This window comes from Uranotaenia lowii, chromosome 2 (assembly GCF_029784155.1).
Source record: "Uranotaenia lowii strain MFRU-FL chromosome 2, ASM2978415v1, whole genome shotgun sequence".
Lineage (NCBI taxonomy): Eukaryota > Metazoa > Arthropoda > Insecta > Diptera > Culicidae > Uranotaenia > Uranotaenia lowii.
This window is the reverse complement of record NC_073692.1, coordinates 271,362,477-271,374,923: the sequence shown is the minus strand read 5'-3', so window position 1 is coordinate 271,374,923 and position 12,447 is coordinate 271,362,477.

Here is a 12,447-nt window from a genome sequence, read left to right as displayed (position 1 = left end):
TAGTACCTTACAATATAAGAGGCTAATGGATCAAGTAGGCTGTTTGTTACTCAATATGACAGCAAGAAACATGGTTGCATTGTTTTTTTTTTTAATATCCAAACATTCAGTGTGTAAATAATTTCTATCTTATTTTTGAGTAAAACTTTAAGATCTCTACATTTTATAGAAAAAAATGTTGAATAAAAAATTAAGTTAGTTAACAGATAGGTACTAAACATCTGACCGAAAAGGATTTGAGAAGGTTATAGAAAGTTCATATTCCAAAGAATCTTATCTGCTTGTCTGTAGATAAATATAATTTTTAAAAATGGAAATAGTATAATCAAACTGAGAGGAAAATAAATTTTGAAGAAAATTAAATTCTAAATTTAATAATAAATTAAATTTTAAATTCGATTGAGTTTAAGTTTTTTATAGCAAAAACCATTATCAAAAGCAATTCAGTCCGTAGCTAACAGCGCTCGAGTACGGTCGATTTTTTCTGCTGTCGGATGGAGCCGTCGCGTCGCCGGTTAAAAATTGAGGGGTTGTGTTTCTCTTGATAAAAGAAAATATTTATGGAGCGCATTCCAATTAAAAGATTGTGCAATACTTTTCTTAATCGAAAATGGAATGATTGAGAAAATATTCCAAAACAGTGTGCTCGAATAGGGAATTTAATTTAATCAAAATGGCGGTGTCGTGGGCAAACTTCTCGGTTTATGATGCGAAGCTGAATTGATGCGCAACTTACAAGTGAAGAAAAATGGCGATTCAAATCATCAAACAGGGCATATCGCTGGGAGTACTTTTATGAGATGATGATAGATGAGATGATTTGGCTGTTCTGTCATTGGATGATTGGTTTTGTGGTGTTTTCGGGTTTGAATGAAGAAATGCGAGAAATGTAATGCGGGGTAAAAATAAAATTTGGAAGAAAAATTTTCGATTCGCCACCCGCACTCACATCATTGAGGTCCCGCCCGGCAGCTAGCGTTACTGATTGGATGAGAAGCAACATTTCTGGAGAGAGCGAAAAAAAAAACTCGGTGAGGATATTCCATGCTGGGGTGCCAGGTGGTTTCGTCAAAAATCAGGACAACGTGAAGCTAAAAATCAGGATTTTTCGGGACACCTCTTAATTAATTGTTTACTACAAATTTGATTATATTTGTAAAGTTTTGAAGAAAATCAGGACATTTTAGAAACCAGTTTCCAAAAATCGAGAGTTTTTGAAAAATCAAGACGGTCTCTCGAAAATCAGGACAAAACCCGATGAATCAGGACACCTGGCACTTCTGCTTTCGACTAAGGCCAGATCAGGGCGTGTACAGCCAGGGGTGCCAGGTGGTCACGTCAAAAATCAGGACAACTCGATGTTCAAAATCAGGATTTTTCAGGACACCTCTTTATTCATGAAAACAATAAGGATTTCTGCTTAGATTGCATAAATAAAGGCGCAATACAGGTGCTGTAAACTTTATGCAACAACAGTACGCAGCTTGTAGGCTGGCCGGTAGTTCTTATCGAAAAACACAATTTAAATATCATCTGAACCGAAGATTATCATCTGTTAAATGAGTTCATCTATTTTATAACCTATTTATTCGATTTTCTCATAGTTTAACAAAAAATTCGATCATATTCAAGAAGTTTTTATGAAAATCAGGACAAATCAGAACATTTTAGAGACAAATTTTCAAAAATCAGGACAACTCGAGAGTTTTTGAAAAATCAGGACGGTCTCTCGAAAATCAGGACAAATCCTGATAAATCAGGACACCTGGCACCTCTGATTCCATGTTATCATCATACTATCTCTTTCCATTTTTCTTTCACATTACCAGTTTTTAGATATGCGAAACAAACTATTTTGTCTTATTTTGTAAGTTGCATCTCACTCACCCATTCATAAATATGTCAGATGTATCATCGGCAGTCATCATCATGATCATTCATAATGAAATTTTCCCTAGATGAGAGCAAAGAGCATATGAAAGCCAGCGAGCGACGTTTGATAAACTGACCTCACTACTCACTCTCTCACGATTTTAGCTGGCCGTGGCCGTCGCTGTAAAATGGTAATGTTGCATATTTTGTCCGCGAAAATGAATATCTTTCTGATTAATTGCTACATGGAATTTGGCAATATCTTCTTTTATATTGAGTGGAGTGCAAAGGTTTACTAGAAGTTGGTCGGGTTTGCATAGGCGCATACAGAGCTTTGTTCAATGATGTGATCGCAATATTTACTTGAGCTGAACAACAATTGAAAGCATAATTTTATTGAGATTGTGCTTTCTTCGAGATTGTAAGATTTTTTCATTTCTTTCAAATAATTCAAATTATTTTTACTGTGATGCCGCAAAATACGATTCAACATTTTGAGTTTTTCAATTTATTACTAAACTTTCGTCATTTATATATTATTTGTTTAAACAGGAACCTAATATCACTTCTTTTTCAGGTATCAGGTAATTGTTTTTTTATATGTTATTTTGAATTTTAATAATTTATACATTTGCATATTGGGGACTGGGAACCAGAGGGAATGCATCTGGGGATAACCCGTAGAGATTATTGCAAGCGGAGTGGTAGCCAACCATTGCAGGTTTCTGAGGGTTGGATGCCTTCCCTCGACGAACCATCGGCCGTGGAAGCCCTCGGGCCAACCACACAGACATAGGCAGGACCTTGCTACCTATGGGGGAACCATACATACATACATACACAAAACCATTATCAAAAGCAATTCCACAAGTACGAAAATTGTCCAAAAACATGATTCACCAAAACGTGAATAACTTTTGAGTAGGCAAAAAAAGGCAACTAGTTTTAGTTTTGTTGGATAGCTGAGACTTCCATTTAAATGTTCGAGTAGAAATGGGAGTGGGGTAACGTGGGGTAACATGTTTTCCTGATGTCCCAATATGATGAAAATTCGTAATTTTTTAACGTTATACGTTTATGCTCGTAAAAAAAATTACGATTTTTTTTCAATTCTTCAGCCTCAAATAAATAAATTTCATATTATTCTGAACACATCCATGTTAGTTTTTTTTTTATTTCTTCAAGAAATAAAATTTTAGTGGAGTATTGAAAATATTTTTTTGTTTTTGCGATAAAATGCATCAGCATCAAACCCCAACTTCACCTACGTAGATAATTGTATGAAACAACAAATTTTAAGTTTTGTTTCACAGATTTGTGATCGGTGTAATGTCCAGTTTCTGAAAAGCATAATTTTATGATGAATTTTTGAAATTTACAAAAAGGGGTTTTGGCCAAGCTTTCATAGGTCCTGCCCCACTGTGCGTCATCTAACATGAAAGATGGGGAGGCTAACCCCTAGACCACTAGTGAGTGTCGAGTAATGTGGCTCTCAAACTTAAACAGTTTGAAATATTTTGAGAGTAAATGAGCTTGTTAATTATCAGTTCAATTATCCCCCAAAAAACGTACTGTGCACCTTTTTTTAATATTGAGTTTGATTATTTTTGCTTTCGAATTTCTTTAATCGTTATCTTTTTTATAGATAAATCATTTATAATTCAGAAATAAGAAATTCATCATTGTGTCATATGTTTTCAAAGATTATTTATACTCTGTAAGAAAGCCTCCAATCCACTGTTAAGTGTATTAAATCGGGTTTTTTATTACAAGCATTCGAATTCAGTTCTCTAGTTCTCATTTTGATTTCAGATAAAATTTTAAAAAAAGTTTTCAAAAATTATATTTTTCTATACAAAAATTTAAGTTTAAATTCTCTATTCTGTTCAAAATCGTAACCCTTCCAAGTTGTTGCCTCTCCATACTATTGAAATCTTAAAAATAATGTCTAAACCTCAAACTCTCAAATGTATCATGGATTCAGGTTGATCCTTCTGTCAAAGTTTCTATGAATTCTTATCATAAATTCATATTTAAAATTTTTATACAATTAGTGATTTTTAACTTAATCTATTTGATTTTTTCAAACAGATATTTTAATTAGTTGAATGAATTCTCAGTTTTCACTTGCGAATTTGTAATGTTAATCATTATAGTAGTTTGTTGGCGGTTCCCTGGCTGAAAATGTTAACCAATTTTAATGATATAAGATTCGTTGTGTGAATCATTTATTCTTATTTTTGAATATTTAAAAACAAAACTATTTCAAATATTTCAAACAGTCAAAAAAATTTTAAGATACTTTTAATTCTTGCCAGATTTGCTGTATTTCAGTGTACCTTTGATTTTTCGAATCGTCAAGAATAGATTCAACCGATGGTGTAGAAATATGCTGGGCTCCAATGAAAGTTTTGATAGATATCTCGGATCATCCATAACAATAATAAATCTCACACAATAATAGACGTCTAACTTTGGCTTTGCTTCGCTGTTTTTCATTTTTCAACGAACCGATGTTTTAAACTCAAATTTTAGTTTTTTGACGTTATTTTGATCATCACTTCATAGAACCAACCAAAACCAAAATTCTGATAAAGGCTAAGAAATCAAAATCAACTTTTAGAACAGCTATGACGTTTTAAAAACAATTGCAAAACACGATTAAGGAATAAGGTTTAGAATTTAAAAAAAAAAGTAAAAGTTGTTAAAAGATATGTGTATTAAAGTTTATGGAAGAAAATGCTTCTTTACCAAATAAAGTTTCTCCTTCGATTAAATACCTAAAAATATTCATATTATACATGAAATTCTAAAATTAGACCCAGCACTTAGCTCCTGGTTTTCAAAAAAAAAAATTAACAAACTTGAAAATTTTGTTCACTTGAACTCATGTTCAAAATTAGAACAAAGAACTTGAATTTTTTCCATGGATTTGAAAAGAAAATTGAGAGATGGAATTCAATATTTGAAAAAATTTAAAACAAAATGTTTCAAGAATGAATTTTTAATGCACAAAACAATTATTTTCAGTATTGAAAGCATTATTAAAATCATCAACTGATGTTCATATTTCTTCAGAACGGTGGTAAAGCAAATTTATTTTTAAAATATGCAATTCAAGAAAAACAAACTCAGTTTCATAATCACAGTAAGGACTTTATTTGGCGATTAAAAAATGCTCGGTTTTTATCCGATTAAATCAGAAAATCAAATTCAACGGGAAATCTCCCGTGCCAGCGAGGAAAAATTGCTTCAGGCTTCCAAATGCTATATGTTTTATGTTTTTTTTAATTCTGGAAAATATTATCTGAACAGGAGAAAAACTTAAGTTACTTCCGTTTACTTTAGATAATTTCGAGGATTATAATAATTTTCGCACATTGAGCTAAAGAGCCGCAGTTATACATCCAAAGAGCCGCATGCGGCTCGCGAGCCGCAGGTTGCCGACCTATGACCTAAAGCATTCAATGAAGAAAAAAATCTATATTTTTCGATTGACATGTTCCAAACAACGGTAGAAGCATCCCAAAACCTCGTCTTGAATCTTTCCGACAATATATGGTCCGTTTTTGACATCAAGATGAACGAAATTGACTTTTGTGAACAAAAAAAAAATAGAATTTCACTACGTTGGGGTCTACCTGGTCACCCTTTTCTACCAGACACGACACCTCCTGAACCCCCTGAACCACATGGACGGTAGACTGAGTCGATTTGGGGTCATTTTGGAATTTCTAAAACCCTGGGGTCTAAAAAGCTTCGTCTTGGTCCAAAACTCATCCATGGTTTTTTGCAAAATTTTTAAGTAACGTTTACATGAGTAAATTTGAATTTTAAGGTTTGTATGGGAAAATTTAATATTTTGTACTGAAAAATCAACATCATTTTTGTTTCGTCTGTGGAACCGAGCCAGCTGATGGCTTTTGTGCCAATTTATAAACCGAAGACCGTAACTTCGCTCTTATTAGGAAAGAAAGTTATTAGTTTTTTAACAGGGGTATGTCATTTCGCATTGATTAACAATAAATTCAATTGACATCACTGCTTGAGCCTCGCGAAGTGTTGCATGGAAAGAAGTCAAGCAATACCTCGCTAGGCACTCTGCAGGGATGTCAATTGTGTTTATTGTTTATCAATGCGAAAAGACATACCCCTGTTAAACAGCAGATAACTTTTTTCCTAATAAGATACAAAGTTACGGCCTTCGACAAAGTTGTTCAGCGGAAAATTTCCTTTAGGATAAATTGGATAAATTTATATAAATTGGCACAAAAGCCATCAGCTGGCTCGGTTCCACAGACGAAACAAAAATGATGTTGATTATTCAGTACAAAATAATCAATTTTCCCATACAAACCTAAAAGTTCAAATTTACTCATGTAAACGTTACTTAAAAATTTTGCAAAAAATCATGGATGAGTTTTGGACCAAGACGAAGCTTTTTAGATCCCAGGTTTGAGAAATTCCAAAATGACCCAGAATCGACTCAGTCTAATGGACAGTGTGCAAAGAGTTGTCAGTTGAATATCATGCCCAAAAAGATGAATAAACCATAAAAATTATCGATTGTGAAAGCTTATCAAAGCAAAATTGTAAGTGGTGTTATATTTTGTCGCGCCATTTTTTATAAGGTCATCCAGTTTTAGGATTTCCCAGAAACTTGCAAGATGTATGATGTTGTTTGTGGAGTTTATAACTATGCAGTAAACAAATAAGAACATCAATTTTTCAACCCTAAAGTAGGTATTAAAGCTTCATTTGATTTTGGTGAGAAGTCTTAAAGTTTTGTCCGTCACTGTGTCTTTCTTGTTTATTAATCAATTTTTACAATGTTTTTAGTTTTGGAAACCTCGTAATATAACTCAAATATGTTTCTCAGGCATTATTAATCTATAACACTTCAGTTATCCGTTATTTAAAGTCTAAGAAAAAAATCCTAAAAAAACACGCTGCCGAAAAAGATTGTAGATCAGCTATGGGATCCAAAAAAAATTCAGCAAGTGTTCAAAAAAGCTGAAGATAGAAGCTAAACGTTGCACATAAGGGTATATTTTGTAAAAAAAATTAAGATCATGACCACAAAAATGTAAAAAAGTGGTGTAAAAACGTACTTTTCTGTCAATGAACCGTCAACATTGTTCAAGTCACCCTACACTGTAAATTTTTGCCTCGATTTCCAGCAAAAAAAATTGCTGGAAACGTTCAGCAATCCAAAATTTTGCTGGAAACCAGCAATCGATTTTCGAATTTCTGGATTTTTCAGCATTCGGTTGTGTTCTTGTCATTTTTGCTGAAAAATCAGCAATCGGTTTCCAAATTGCTGGACTTTCCAGCAATTGATCTAGTTTGCTGGGAAATCAGCAATCGAGTTGTCAAATTGAAGTCTGTTTGTTTTCGTATGCTGATGCAAGGTCTATTTTACGAATTTTGGTTAGATTAATATAATTATTTTTATTTTCCTCTATATTCTAGCAACCAGACATCAAATCAAGAGTGAGTTTTTATTTAACATGTAGATATTTCATAAAAGATACTAATCAGAATTCTTTTTTCAGGTGGCGAATGATCAACACTTTGGCACAAAGCTGCCACTCTAGAGCCGGTGTTGTAAAATTTTTAGAAAAAGTTTTTGGAAATAAATACAAACATTATTGAAAAATGGAAGAAAGTAATTGTTTCTTATTGCCCATTATATGCACAGTCAGTATTCAATATTTAATTTTTAATGAAATATAAATTTGATACTAAATACAGCCGGTTGTTTTGAAAGAAATAGCTGGTTTCCAGCAATCTGGATTGCTGATTTTCCAGCAATTTAAATTGCTGGAAACCAGCATCAACGTTTGCTGTTCTTTCCAGCAATTTAAATTGCTGAAAATTTTGCTGGAAAGTCAGCGGGACAAAAACCAGCAAAATTTTGCTGGTTTCCAGCAAAAAAAAATTTGCTGTGTAGATAAATTTTGAAAAGATGATTGAAAAGTTGACGTAATTTGGCACATTTTTGCATTTGGTGCTGTTCATATACCACGTGGAGAAATTAGGGAGATGAAGGGTGTATGGAAATGTCCACGCATGTCTACGGGGAGGGTGGGAGGCCGGTGGGGGTGTAGGGGTTTGGGTCATGTCCACGTGGATATACTTACTTCCAAAATATTTTCTAAAGGTCAATATCAACTTGACGTATTTCTTTCAATTTTGCATTTAAAAAACCTGAATACCCCTCATTTTGAATGTGTGTGTGTGTGTGTGTGTGTGTGTGTGTGTGTGTGTGTGTGTGTGTGTGTGTGTGTAGAATGTTGCTCCTATTTTGATTTTGGAATTCACTCTTTAGTTGTCAAAATACCGCCCAAGGAAGAAGAGCAGCGTAACAAAATTTTGCTACTCGCACGCAAAGCTGCCAAAATCGCTAAAAGTTGCCAAATCAACCGTTACAAATGTAATTAAAGTGTTTGGGGAACGTTTTTCGACAGCCAGGAAGTCTGGATCGGGGGGGAAATCGAAAACCAGAAGCCGCTGAGACGACAAAGAGAGTTGCCGGTAGTTTCAAGCGAAACCCTAACCTCTTTCCGAGATGACGCAAATAAGCTGGGTCTATCGTCTACAACCGTGTATCGAAGGTAGTGACTCCAAATCGCGATGATAAACAAAATACGACAGCCAAAGCGCGATCCCGGAGGCTGTACACGACGATGCTGACGAAGTTTGACTGCGTGGTAATGGACGACGAAACCTACGTCAAAGCCGACTACAAGCAGCTTCAGGGACAGGAGCAGCTTCCAGGGACAGCCTTTCCTGAAGAAACACGGTTGTTCCGTACTGTTTTGACTGGATTTGGCATCTTGCCATTACGGTAAAAAGGCCATGGAGTGGTACGCCGCCAACAACGTGCAGGTGGTTCCCAAGGACAAGAACCCTCCCAACACGCCGGAGCTCCGCCAAATTGAGAAATACTGGGCTATTGTCAAGCGGAACCTAAAGAAGACCAAAAAACGGCTAAGGACGAGCAGCAGTTCAAGGCAAACTGACTTTCTGCGGTGAAGAAGGTGGACAAGGTGACTGTACAAAATCTGATGGCAGGGGTTAAGCGTAAGGCCCGACAATTCGGATTTGGAAAAGCGGAAGCCTAACTGAATATTTTTTCTGAATTTTATACTAATTAAACTTGAAAAAGAAATTTAATTTGATTTTTTAAATAAACGATTTCACCGATTTACACGCGTTTTCCCTTGACCAAATTTGTACCGTAACCCTTTAAACAATTAGTAGCCACTTGAAAGCAAGTAATGAATATGATAATTTAGACATTTAAAATTTTTTATATTATTTTATATCAAGAAATGCTTATTCCTTTTTTTTCAAAATCAGCTATTTCAATAACAAAAAGGCAAAACTTAATGTTTTCCAACTGTCAAATTAGATTGTCAAAATGCAAAACACAGAATTTTTGACAAATTTTCCAAACTTTTTTTTTTGTTTCGATTATAGTCGTTTTAACATCTGTATGTCATTCGCGACTTATATCAACGATGAAGTTGGCGGACACGTCATTGAAAAACTTATCCGGTACAACTGTGATCGATGTTTACTCTTGGGCAAAAAAAAAAAAAAACTAGCGGTTTTTTAAACTTTTTGTCAATTTTTCTTGCACTTAAATTAAACTTAGTATTGTATTCTTCTATAAGTTGAACAAGAGAAATACTGTCTAACGATATTTTTTTAAAACTTGTTTCTTTCGTGGTCAGAATAAGAGTGATGAAAATTATCTAGTTTGTTACTGCATAGCCATGACAGCAAGTCATGGCTATCTCGACTATTCCTTGATATCTCCCCCTTTTAAGAAAGATCGTAGTGCATCAGCCAACTGGGAAGCCTACCATTTTGGACTAAACGGTCAGGAGACTGGTAATGGATAGTAACAGGAGGCTGGATGAAACTATCATCACGGCGTTGCTTCGTGCTCATTTCAGTTGGGCTCGGAATCTGCGGCTTGGCAAGATCCAGAGTTGTTCGAACCGATCTTTTCAGGAAAAGTTCAGCAGGTGTCTTTGCTTCGGGAGCGTTTTGATTCGGTGTTGAACTTGCTTGTCCGTTTGACTGCGGGTGTTGCGGAGCCGTGATTATGTGGCTGACCCCGTTTGATTAACAGAACTGCCTGAACGTTGAGCTCACGAACTGGGAACTGTTGCCTGTTAAATATTAGGGTACGTGGATATCCATACCTTGCGAAGGTTTCTTGAAGGATCTCCAGTGTTGCGGTGGTTGTCGTACTGCGGGTACGGAAAACTTCGAGCCACTTGGAATAGGCGTCAACGATAGCTAGGTAGTAGTAGCCATCCACAGGACCAGAGTAGTCGACATGAATGCGTTCCCATGGCTTCGTTGGAATCGGCCATTTGCAAACAAAGGAGGTGGAAATGTTCTTGTCAAAACTAAAACATTTGGTGTCGAAAACTTAATAGATTGCAATTCGCTTTGTATTTCGCTAATTCGTTTTTCCGTAACAATTCGCATCGCATCGCATTCACTATGTTACGGCCAAACTATACACGGAAAATAATAAAAAGGTAAAATTTACCGAGATAAAAAGGTGAACGCTCGTGAAAGCCAAAAAGGTAACTTCTACCTCTTCGAGGTGAAACTCACCTCACAGCGCGGTAAAATTTACCTGAACCGAAGTTGGAAAAAAGGTACAATTCACCGAGAAAAAAGGTGAATCATAAAAAAGTAAATCTTACCTCGTAGCGAGGTGAAGTTCACCTGAATTGAGCTGAGTAAAAAAGTATAATTCACCTAGAAAAAAAGGTAAAACCAAAGAAGGTAAAACTTACCTCGTAGCGAGGTGAAGTTGACCTGGATTGAGCTAAACAAAACGGTACAATTCATCTCGAAAAAAAGTAACTATTTGTCAAACCCGTTTATTGAGGTTAAGCTGTTTTGTCGTTCAGGAAGAAAGTTTTGCTTCGTGCCCAATATGTGAAAATCGGAACAAAATGGTAAGTGTTTTCTTAGATATCATTTAGTTGTGATGGTTCTTGTTGAAAACGTTTTTTTTTTTAGACCGGCCCACAGAGCGAAGAAGGACATGAATGTGTTAACGCAATGCAGAAGGATTATTCAGCAGCCATGGTGGCTCGGGAGAACCGGAAAGCCGAATTGTCACGAGCCTGGCAAAGAAAGGACTTGCCTCAACAATTTTTTAAAAACGGGGATACGTTCCAAATATTAAATATAAGGTGAAAGTCCCAATTTATTTAAAATAAATATCAAATTTTGAATGAATTTTGATTTATTTTTTATTGAGGAAACCAATCAAACGAATTGGCGTTTACCTTTTAAATCAGTGAATGGGAAACGGTAATGTTTACTTTTTTGCTAGGTGAATGCGAAAAAGGTAAAATTTACCTTTTTGCTAGGTGAATTCAAAAAAGGTAGAATCTACCTCTTCGCTAGGTGAATGAAAAAAAGGTAAAATTTACCTCGAAAGAAGGGTGGAAAAAAATCACCTCGCAAAAAGGTAAATTTTACCTTTTTTTTATTTTCCGTGTAGAATTTTCCTTTTTTTTAATCGCAAAGGAAGATTAAAATGTTGCATACAACCGAACATTATAACCAAGGCATTGCACAGAAGAAACCAAACTGATGATGATTTTTCAGTACAAAATATTCCATTTTTCTCATACAAATCTAAAAGCACAGAGAAACAGAGAACGGGCCCCGAACAATTATGTGTCGAATCCGTGTGTAACAATTTGAATCGTCGGCCATTTTAAAACCGTTAAAATTGGCCTAAAAACAGCACCATCTAGTGGCTCTTAGCTAAGTGACTCAGCTGTTGTGGTCGATTTTTTTTGTCAACAGTTGAGAACACTCAGAACACAAATAACCAAAAATTTGCTTCCAGGTCGCACCTGGAAGTTAGTTTTCTTAGCAACATAATGAAATTTGCAGCAGGAACTATATGCGCTTTTAACGAAATCTTTTTCTTTTGGCAATGATGCCTCATTTGGTACTCGTTTTGTATTGAGCCACTGATTTTTTTTTAAACGATCACAAACACATAGGGGGAAGTCGTCTATGGCCGGACATCGCCTATGGCCGGACAACATAGATTTTTCGAAAACACAATATCCTAATAATGTTTTCACGCCATGAAAATAAAGTAAATTGTAGCCTGATATGGTGTTAGAAATATCGTAATCCAATCTGAAAAAGTAAACCAATGATGGACATCTGAAGCTTTTGCCTAGTAGTACGGAGAGGATCCCCTAAACTTTGCATTTGTATTGTGGTAAGTTTTTTTTTGCTTGTAAAATTTGAACTGCACATGAACGACATCGTTGATTGGTTATCTTTCGACTACAGTAGATATAAGATAATAAAACGGAAGTTCAAACGAAATATTAGGAAAATTTAAAAAAATGCGTTTTGTCTATGACCGGACACCAAGTTGTTGTCTATATGACCGGACAAGAAAATATTAAAATTTATAGATGATTGCAATTTAAAACTTTCACTTTTTCATCTCTATAGCACCCTCAAATGGTTAACAGAAGATAAGGATTCAATAACGAAACT